The sequence below is a fragment of the Heliangelus exortis genome, chromosome 15, assembly GCF_036169615.1.
Source record: "Heliangelus exortis chromosome 15, bHelExo1.hap1, whole genome shotgun sequence".
In the NCBI taxonomy this organism is placed as follows: domain Eukaryota; kingdom Metazoa; phylum Chordata; class Aves; order Apodiformes; family Trochilidae; genus Heliangelus; species Heliangelus exortis.
Window position 1 is genome coordinate 10,282,524 of NC_092436.1, and position 8,819 is coordinate 10,291,342.

General features: G+C 45.2%; 1 pseudogene; it reads left to right on the top strand.

Moving 5' to 3' along the window:
• The first annotated feature begins 328 nt into the window (after positions 1–328).
• Positions 329–8,180, top strand: LOC139803209 (E3 ubiquitin/ISG15 ligase TRIM25-like; annotated as a pseudogene).
• The last annotated feature ends 639 nt before the right edge of the window (positions 8,181–8,819 follow it).

The following is an 8,819-nucleotide window of genomic DNA, read 5'->3' on the forward strand; positions in this document are numbered from 1 at the left end:
GGTTTCTCTTTAATTGGCTGCCTACGGTGTGGGATGGAGGATTTTCCCGAGAGGGCTGAGTACCGTAGGAGGAGGATTGTCCATCTTGTACCCTTACTCTCACCAGCCTGCTGGGGCCTCCCATCCAGAGTGATGCAGCCTGAGACAATGCAGTGGCTGAGGCTGAGTATCTGGAAGGTGCTGCTATGGCTGACAAGAGCTCTTTGGGGGTGGAGCTGTCGATGGGGAGCGAATTTCTGCTGACCAACGAGTTGCAGCCTCTGGGCTGTGTCTCCACCCAGGGCACAAAAGAAACGAAACTCTTGCACTTTCGTTTCTCGCAGGCTGTCTCCATGTCTGCGACCGTGGCAAAAGCTCAGGAAGAACTGGGAGGGAGTGCTAGCCTGGAGGATGGGCTCAGCTGTCCCGGCTGCCTCTGTGTACAGGAGCCCAGTGTCGCTGAGCTGTGGTCAAACTTGTGCGAGCAGTGCTTTCAGAAGGCACTTGGTGCCCAGCAGCAATCCAAAGCCCCTTACTCCTACGACATGTGCAAGCTCCACTCGGCCCCATCCTGGAGCTACAGAAGAATTTTCATCTGTGCAGCAGCATCGTGGAGGCATTTCAGGCCAACACTTGCGAAGAACAAGAAGACAAGGGCTCTGCAGAGGAGAAGGAGGCAGTTCTCTGTGACTTCTGCCTCGGCTTGCCCCTGCCAGCGGTGAAAACCTGTCTGATCTGTGATGCATCTTTGTGCCAGAGCCACCTGGACAAACACAACGCCAAGGCTTCCCATGTCCTGGTGGAGGTGGGCACAGCTATGTCCGAGGGGAGGAGATGCCGGGAGCACGGCAGGCTGCTGGAGAGCTTCAGCCAGGACGAGGAGCAGCAGTGTGCTCTGCTCCATCGCGGGCTGCCACAAGTGCCACACCATCATCACCATGAAGGAGGCACATGACAAACAGCTGGTAAGGGGCTTTCCCATCCTCATGGCCCCTCTGGGGTTTGCTCCGAGACTCCTGACCTGTGGGGAAGCTGGAGGAGGGGACGGGGCGGGGGGATGGAACGCGAGAGCAGAGGGGGGGCTTCGTGTCTGCCTTAGCAAGGACTGGTGCGTTTCCTCCTTTGCGGTGCCAGAGCAGCCGGACATGCTAAGCAGAGACAGAAGAGCAGAGGAGGGTACTTGGGGCTGCCCGGAACAAGGGTGGGTAGATCCTCTGGTGTGTTTTGACGCGGGAGGCCGGCGCAGGGCTCGGCTGCCCCGGGCCGCTGGAGCGCATGTGCGGCTTGTGCCAGGCAGCTGCGAGCTGCCCCGGGAAAGTGTCTTCTGGGCAGGGTTAAAACATATTCCTGCCGGGATTAAGACATATTCCAAGTCTCTTTCTCCACAGGACCTAAGGGCCCCCACCGCTGCTGGACTCGGGGTCGGGAACCAGCTTTTCCCACTCCTTCTGGCTCCCTCCTTGCACTGCCCCAGGTTTTGCCAATCCAGCATCCCCAGCAGACACAGGGACACGGAGCATCCACCTGCCTGCTTTTGAGTCCGACTGATGGCCTTGACAATGCTACAGAGCCAGCGGAGACTGGGGGGATAAAACGCATTTGCTGTGCTCTCACTGGCTGCCTTGCATTTGAAATTTCTGGACTCAGTTTAGAGCCCAAGCAGGAACCCGGTGGTGGGCTGGAAGTGCCAGCCTTGCTCTGGACAGGTCACAGCCTCTCGGGGAACTGGCAAGAAGCATCTTTTGCAGTTAGGTGTAGCACAAGTTAACTTTATTCCCCAGGTTACATATAAAAAAAAAAAAAAATCAGAGCTGCCAAACAGAAGTGGGCTGTGTAGGATAGTAGCAATTTCCTTCATTCCTGGAGCTGGTAAAGGAACAGCACTGCTCTGTCTCTGGGGAGATATCTCCATGGGTGGGCAGAGATCTTGCCTGTGTGTTTCTTAGTTTCTTTTTTAACTCCCCAGCATAGGTAAGGAATTCAGGAATTCAGGTCTTGAGGAATAAAAAAAGGGGGGTTGGTGAAACAAACCTGGGTCAAATTTGATTGTCTTTTAATTTTTCAGAAATTAAAACTTTCCAGCTGTGACAACTATCTCACAGAAAACCTGACTTTTCTGGCATAATCTTTATTAAAGAAATAGTAATCTGGCAGCTGTGACTGCCTTGACCATTCATGGCTGCTTAAGGTGTGAAAACACTGCTGGAAGCAGCCAGGAGCAACCAGAACTATGTGTTACACAGAGACTCTGTATTCACCAAAAAGCAAGGCTTAATGTCCCCTCTGAAATGTGTTATCCTACAGTATAATGGCACCAGTGATTGTGGTAGCTGTTAAAATAAGCAACTGAGTGAGTAAGTACTGCTGGTTTGCTGATCTTCAGAAAAGATGGTTGCTTATTACCTTATCTTCAGGTCCCACAACTGCTGCTAGATGTGAAAACTAAGGATAGGGATCACATTAGGCATGTCTGAAAATTCTGGCATGAGAAGAGCTTTAAATGATAAAGTGAGAGTTATTAATTTAAAGTCAAATTTACTTATTCGGGGGGAAAGTTGTTTATTAACCTACAAAGCTACACAGATATAAAAATTAAACATTGACTTCAGAGATTTCAAGATCATGTTAGTTTTCCATGATGCCTTATTTTTATGAGGAGGCAGATGAACAGTTTATGATAGGACTCTGGTGAAAGTGGGTAGAAGGCACCTGAGCCATTTCACCAGCTCCACAGACTGCTGGTCCAGTTGAAGTCCTACAAGTGCTGCAGCCCTGCCATGAAGTTCAGTTTTGTGTTTCCTTCTGCTAGGGTGAGCTCTCGGACACCGTGAGGTGGCTGCATGAACTTAAAAGTGCTTTAGCTACTGCTCTAGAAGAGCTTCAGGAAAGTGAGAATCAGCTCAAGGTTGGTACCCAGCTCATCACTAATTCAGAGCACTTGTCCTCCACAAATTTGAAACAATAAGTGATGGCAATTATGCTGTTAGAAGCAGATGAATAGAAAGAGATATAGTCAAAAAACTGGTGTAAGAAATTGCCAGAAGTTTTCTCACAGCCTCACAGCACAGCTCCACAAGAGGAACCATCTGGGGGACTGCATCATTTATTGTGATTGTACAGATGAGGTGGCCAGACTGGCACACCACAGATTGTACATATTATCATGCATTTTTTTAAGTTTGCCATCCATTAAATAAAAGAAAAACAATTTATCTACAAGTGGGATTTTCACTTGTGTGTGCTGATACACTTTTGACATTGCCAGCTGAATTTTGTCAGATTGTTACTATATCAGGATGACTTTTCCTAACCCTCTGTTTTATCAGATATTATATGCAAATGATTACTGTCCATTTCCTTCTAAAGCCAGTGCAAAGGATAGATACAGCCCTAATTAATAAACATTAATTAAACACTGAGTTCCTGAAACACTGCACCATTTTCTTACCTGTTCATTTAGATTAATACTAAAACAGTGACTTCTCAGCTGCAAAAGCTGTTTAAAGAGATGAAGACGGAGATTATTCAGAAAGAGAAGATCATTCTGAGGGACATTCAATCCAACCAGAAAAAATAACTGGCAGACATTACCAAAGTGAAGAAGGAAATGGAACAGAGGAGAGATGAGGTTGTGCAGCACCTTCAGTCTTGGCAGGTGAGAGAGCAACCAGATAGTTTCCTCTTCTTCTAAGTAAGCAGCAGTATTCTGCTTTTTCTCATGAAGATGCCTGTTTCTTAGCCAGCTGACCTTTCCTGAAATCAAACTAACTTTTTTTTTTTTTTTTTCCTTTGTGCAATCCTATTTGTAGGAATTTAAACTGGACACAGACAGATACGTTTGCCCTGAAAACACTTGTTTTCTTCTTTGAAAAGATATGGTATTGACAGCTGGGGTCAAACCCCGGTGCCTGTGGCCCACTGTCCCATCACCCTACGCTGCAAAGCTGCTCCCTATTCCAGCTGAGCCAGAGGGCACCATGTCCACACTACTAGCAAGGATGGGGAAATATCTGCCTGCCATTGCAGTGGTTCCTTTGGGATTAAGTTTCCATGGCAGCTACATGGTTGCTGCATTCTGATGAAAACCACTGGCTTTTATTATCAGAAAAACATTTTTGTCAGAGATGTTCAGTTAACAGCAACACTCTTTTGGATGCATATTGGTGACACTCCTTAACATAAGTCCCAGTGCCTTTGTCTGCTGGCTCATTTCCCATCAATTTTTGCTGCTTTTTGTGGGCAAGCTTAATAGCTAGACAGATTTACCATCACTTCTCTTGCAAGTAATACATTTAATTTATAAATTATCACTACCTGATTGACACTTGGGTGCTAGCTGTAATTCAGTGGTGCAAAGCTATGCTGACAGTAGACAAGAGATTTTTCTGGAACCCTAAAGTATCCAGCTGCATGAAGGGCTAGCTCAAATATCCAGCTAGATTGTAAACTCTCATCTCTCTAACTCAGCAACTTAAATCTGAGTTGGACTTGGATTGTGAGGATGACTTTGAACTACCATGTACCTAGGGGCTGTGCTGGCAGCAACACCTGTGCCTCAAGTCAAAATCTAGCCTGTGGGATCAAAGTAATTTTCCAGAAGGCTGGAAACCATTTAATATATTTGGCATTTTCTGTCATGATGGCAGTTGTGCTATAAAAGGGCAAGAGCATGCTTCCAGCAGGTCAAAGCACTATTCACACAAGGGTATTAACAAAATGAGTCCCCCTTTCTCATTTTCAGCATGTGAAAGTTCCCATCCAGGTTTACTATGCAAAAGGCATTGCCACATAAATAACAATATATAAGAAGTGCAACTCACTTCACCTTATCAGAGAGTTGTTTGCCTGCTACTTCATGTTGCCAAATCACCCTCCTCTTTGTGAAGTCCTTCCTATCCAAGTTTGCTAACTTGCTAAATGCTGTTTGTTGGTGAAATGACTGTCTGTGCCCTAGGCTTGGGAATTGCAGTGTCAGCAGGATGGATGAGGTGGTGGTGTACCTGGAGGACTGGTACACACACATGATGGCTTACCTGAGTTCTCTGCTGCAACGAGTTTTCAGTGAGTGACCTGCCCCAACCTGCTGGCCCCCAGCCCACACCAGCAAGCCACAGGGCTCAGTGAGCCAGGCTTAGGGCAACCAAACACTGGTTCCTTTATTTCTGGGGGGGGGGGCATGGCCTTGAAGGGCTGAAGAAGATCTGGATGGGGTCTTGGGGGTGTTGGAGAGGGGTGGAGGGCAAAGGGGGAAGAAAAATTGTTTCTTGGGGTAACAAGGATAGAGGTCTGCCCCTGAACAAGGTCAGCTTATCCTTTGGCCGATGTCGTTTCCTGCTCCCACCTACCTACCAAGTCTTTGAATGCTCAGTCATGCTTTTGAGAAATGTCCTCTTCATTTGCCCACCCTCATCCCCACCTGGATTATCACCACCCATGAGATCCAGGGGCAGGGTACCAAGTCACAGACCTGAATGCATTGCCAGCTTTGTAGAACATTCTCCATCTTTCTTAGGTCAATCCGCCAACCAAATTAAGTGGAATAGGTAATTCCTTTTTTTTTTTTTTTTTTTCTTACAAAATGTTCCTGCAATTTTATCTAACAGTTGGTCATTTAAAGACCACATGTCCTTCATCTCAAAAGGAGGGGGTCAGGTCTATTTACATCTTATCTCAAGATTTTTTTATTAACAAGATGTGATTTGTGTTTTACAAGGCACTAACATTCACCACTGGTTTTAATTGCTGCAACTACAGTTAAGCTTACAGACAGGATTTTCTTAATTCATAAAATCAAAGTAATAATACTTGCTTCACCATGTTTTAATTTTTTGAGGGGAAAATATTCTCTTCTGACTGACAAGCATTTCTTAGGAACAGGTTAATCATAAAATTTCACTTTGGAAGGAATGTGTTTGGGAACAGCTGGCCAATGGGGAAGCTGAGGACAATGTACTAATGCAAACATTACTTTTACCAGGCACATTTGAAAAAATCTTTTCTTTTTTCAATAATTCGTGTACCTGATAATAGGTGGAGCAAAGAACTCCTTGTCTTTGTATGAAACCAGTCTAGTCAGCCTCTGAACCATGCTTTAATACTTCAAAAAAGGGTCATAGAGCCATACAGAATACTGTGGTCAGCAGCATATGAAGTTGCTTTACTGGCCACAGATGTTTTTTTCTGATCAAACACATGTGCTTTCCAAATGTGGCTGTTAGTGCACACTTCAGCTCCACAGGGGAATTTCATGGTCACTGCTGGGCTCTCTTTGTTGCTGTAAGCTGCTCTCTGCCTACCTATGGTTCAAATCCAACATCTAGGTTCACAGCCTGGGTGCTTCTTCTCCAAATGATAAAAATATTCTACTGAAAGCCATGGGTGCCAACATACACAATTTTAAGATATAAAAGCTACAGTTTGGGTACTAGTATACAAGTTTGCATTCCAGCCTACAACTTTATTCTGTCACTTGTGGTAATCAAGATATACCTAATTGCAGGGATTGAAACCAGTAAACTTGGCAAAAGCCATCTCCAATTGAGAGTAGAAACGTCACCAAGCTGTAATGGATCTACAGCCCTTGCACTGCTGCACACATCAACTGTCAGCATAACAAAAGGTGGCCAAATTTTGGGAGCTCAGCAGTAGTTCAAGGTGACTTTACAAATATTCCCTGCTGCTTGAAGCTAGCAAGAGACAGAGGACAGCTGCTCTCAACCCCTCATGAGGCAAAAAAGTGAGAAAAAACTGAGGCAAAAAAGAAGTGAACCTATCCTTTGGTATTTTTATTACCTGGGCTTCTCTCTGGCTGCCATCAAGTTACTGCTCTCACCCAAGGTGAAGGAGCCATGACCAGCCAGTGCAGTTCAGTGCTGCAGCCAACAAGTTGCTGCACTGCTGCAAATCACCAGAGAGAGCAAGTTTAGCAATTCCTTAGTGAAATCTGTGTTGCAGATAGGTATTCCCATGCCTTCAGCCACAGACTGCCCTGGGAGAACAGAGCACCCTTCCATCCCTCACCAGCAGAGGGAAAGGGCTCAGCAGGGTGCTGAGAAATTCCTGCACTTCCTGGCGGGAGTTTACAAGTTTCTGGATATGTAAGCATGTTTCTGGATATATGGCTACCCCCTTGCCTGCAAGCAATTCTCTTTTTTTTAACACCATTTCTGACGGTCTTGGAGAAGCCATGATGATATTTTCTTTCTCCAGGAAGCCTGAGGAACTGACTTTACCTTTCCTCCATGCCAGATTTCGTCTCCCTGAAGGTCTGAGCCTCTGCAAGGAATATCTGTGAGCTGTTTAGAGAAGAGTCTTCCCAGAAACCACCATCCAGTTCAAAGATAGGATCGCCTGAATTTTAGACTTCTTGTAATACTCCATGTGTTAGCCTTGACAAAGCAAAGAGAGGTGGAAGACTCTCTTAGATGGAAACAAGCTAATAGAACACTGGAGTCCAGTGATTATTTAACTAAGCCTAACCTGCAACAACACTCTGAGAAGTTTAATAACTAATTAGTTCATGACTTTAGGAGACAATATTGGGTGATGGCATACACTGAGAGTGTAGCAAATCCACACAGCTATTTGTACAGAACACTCTTGATAGCAGTGTAATTGTGAGATACATAGACCTGATGATATGGGCAGAGCCAGCTTCTTTTTGACAGATATATTTGTGGCTGAAGTATTTTGATTACTCTAAGGGTTCTGATTTATTGCATCTTTCATTAGTTATTATGTTCTCTTCCCTCCACCTACTTCATTTTTACTTGGCATTTCCTTGATGGAAACCTTTAGAGCAGAGGAAAGTGAAGCAGCTGATTTTATGGCTGGTTTTTTTGCTTTTGCCAAGCATCATAGTATGTGTTCAAATTTATAATCAAATGTATAAATAATATTTCAAAAGCTAGGACAGGCTTCTTTTTGTTACTTAGTCTGACAGGTTTTCTAAGTAAGTCAGACATGCTAAACCTTTATGTTTGACACCAGGACTTCTTGAGATTAGGCACCAAACAGGTACCACTTTGATTTTGCACTCTGCAGGAGGTCTTGAGGAAGGCTGTCCTAAGGCCACTGATTGCTGCCCCCAAAGGCTCAAGTTCAAGAAGCAAAGTGTACCTTATTGTTATGTTGGTTTTGTCCTTATTTCCTGACTGTTAATGTTTGCCTGTCTCACCAAATAAAGCTGCCTGCATGGGAAATCAGAGGGTGCCTTTATCTGATAGACTGATAAAGCAGAGCTGGGAGCCTGGAGAAGACTGAAAAGAATCAGGGAGAGCCACTGCATAGGAGTTTTATTGATAGGGCAGAGAGGGATGGTAAGACTTTAGAGCTTTTTGCCTGGGGGACCAGGGAGCAGAGGGCTGTACCAAGAGCTGCCAGGCAAGAGGAAAGGTGGGAGAGCTTCTGTGGCTGGCATGTGCCAGGCTTCCCAGGAGAATGTCCCCAGTAGAACAAAATAAATCAATTTTCAAGATGATTTTGTAGTCTGGGAAGCTGGTGTCTGGAGATTTGCTATTACAAAGGCAATGGGGCATCTGGGGAACCAGAGGCAGTGAGTTTGACAGAGGAAGTGCGAAGGGCAGATTCCACATCTTTGCCTTTGTGTGTCAGCAAGCTCCAGCTCCCTGCTCCTTAGCAGGAGGTTCTGGAGTGTGACGAGCCCAGAGACACATTTGTCCAGGGCCAAAGGTTCCCTTAGGAGAGAAATACATTAACCATAAAACTTAATACAGTTTGAGAAGAGGAAAGCATTTAGAAGTAAAATTATTTCCTTATCTTAAGTATTTAATTGGGTTTCCTACCACCACCCTCACTTTTTCAAAAACCAATGTACAGTA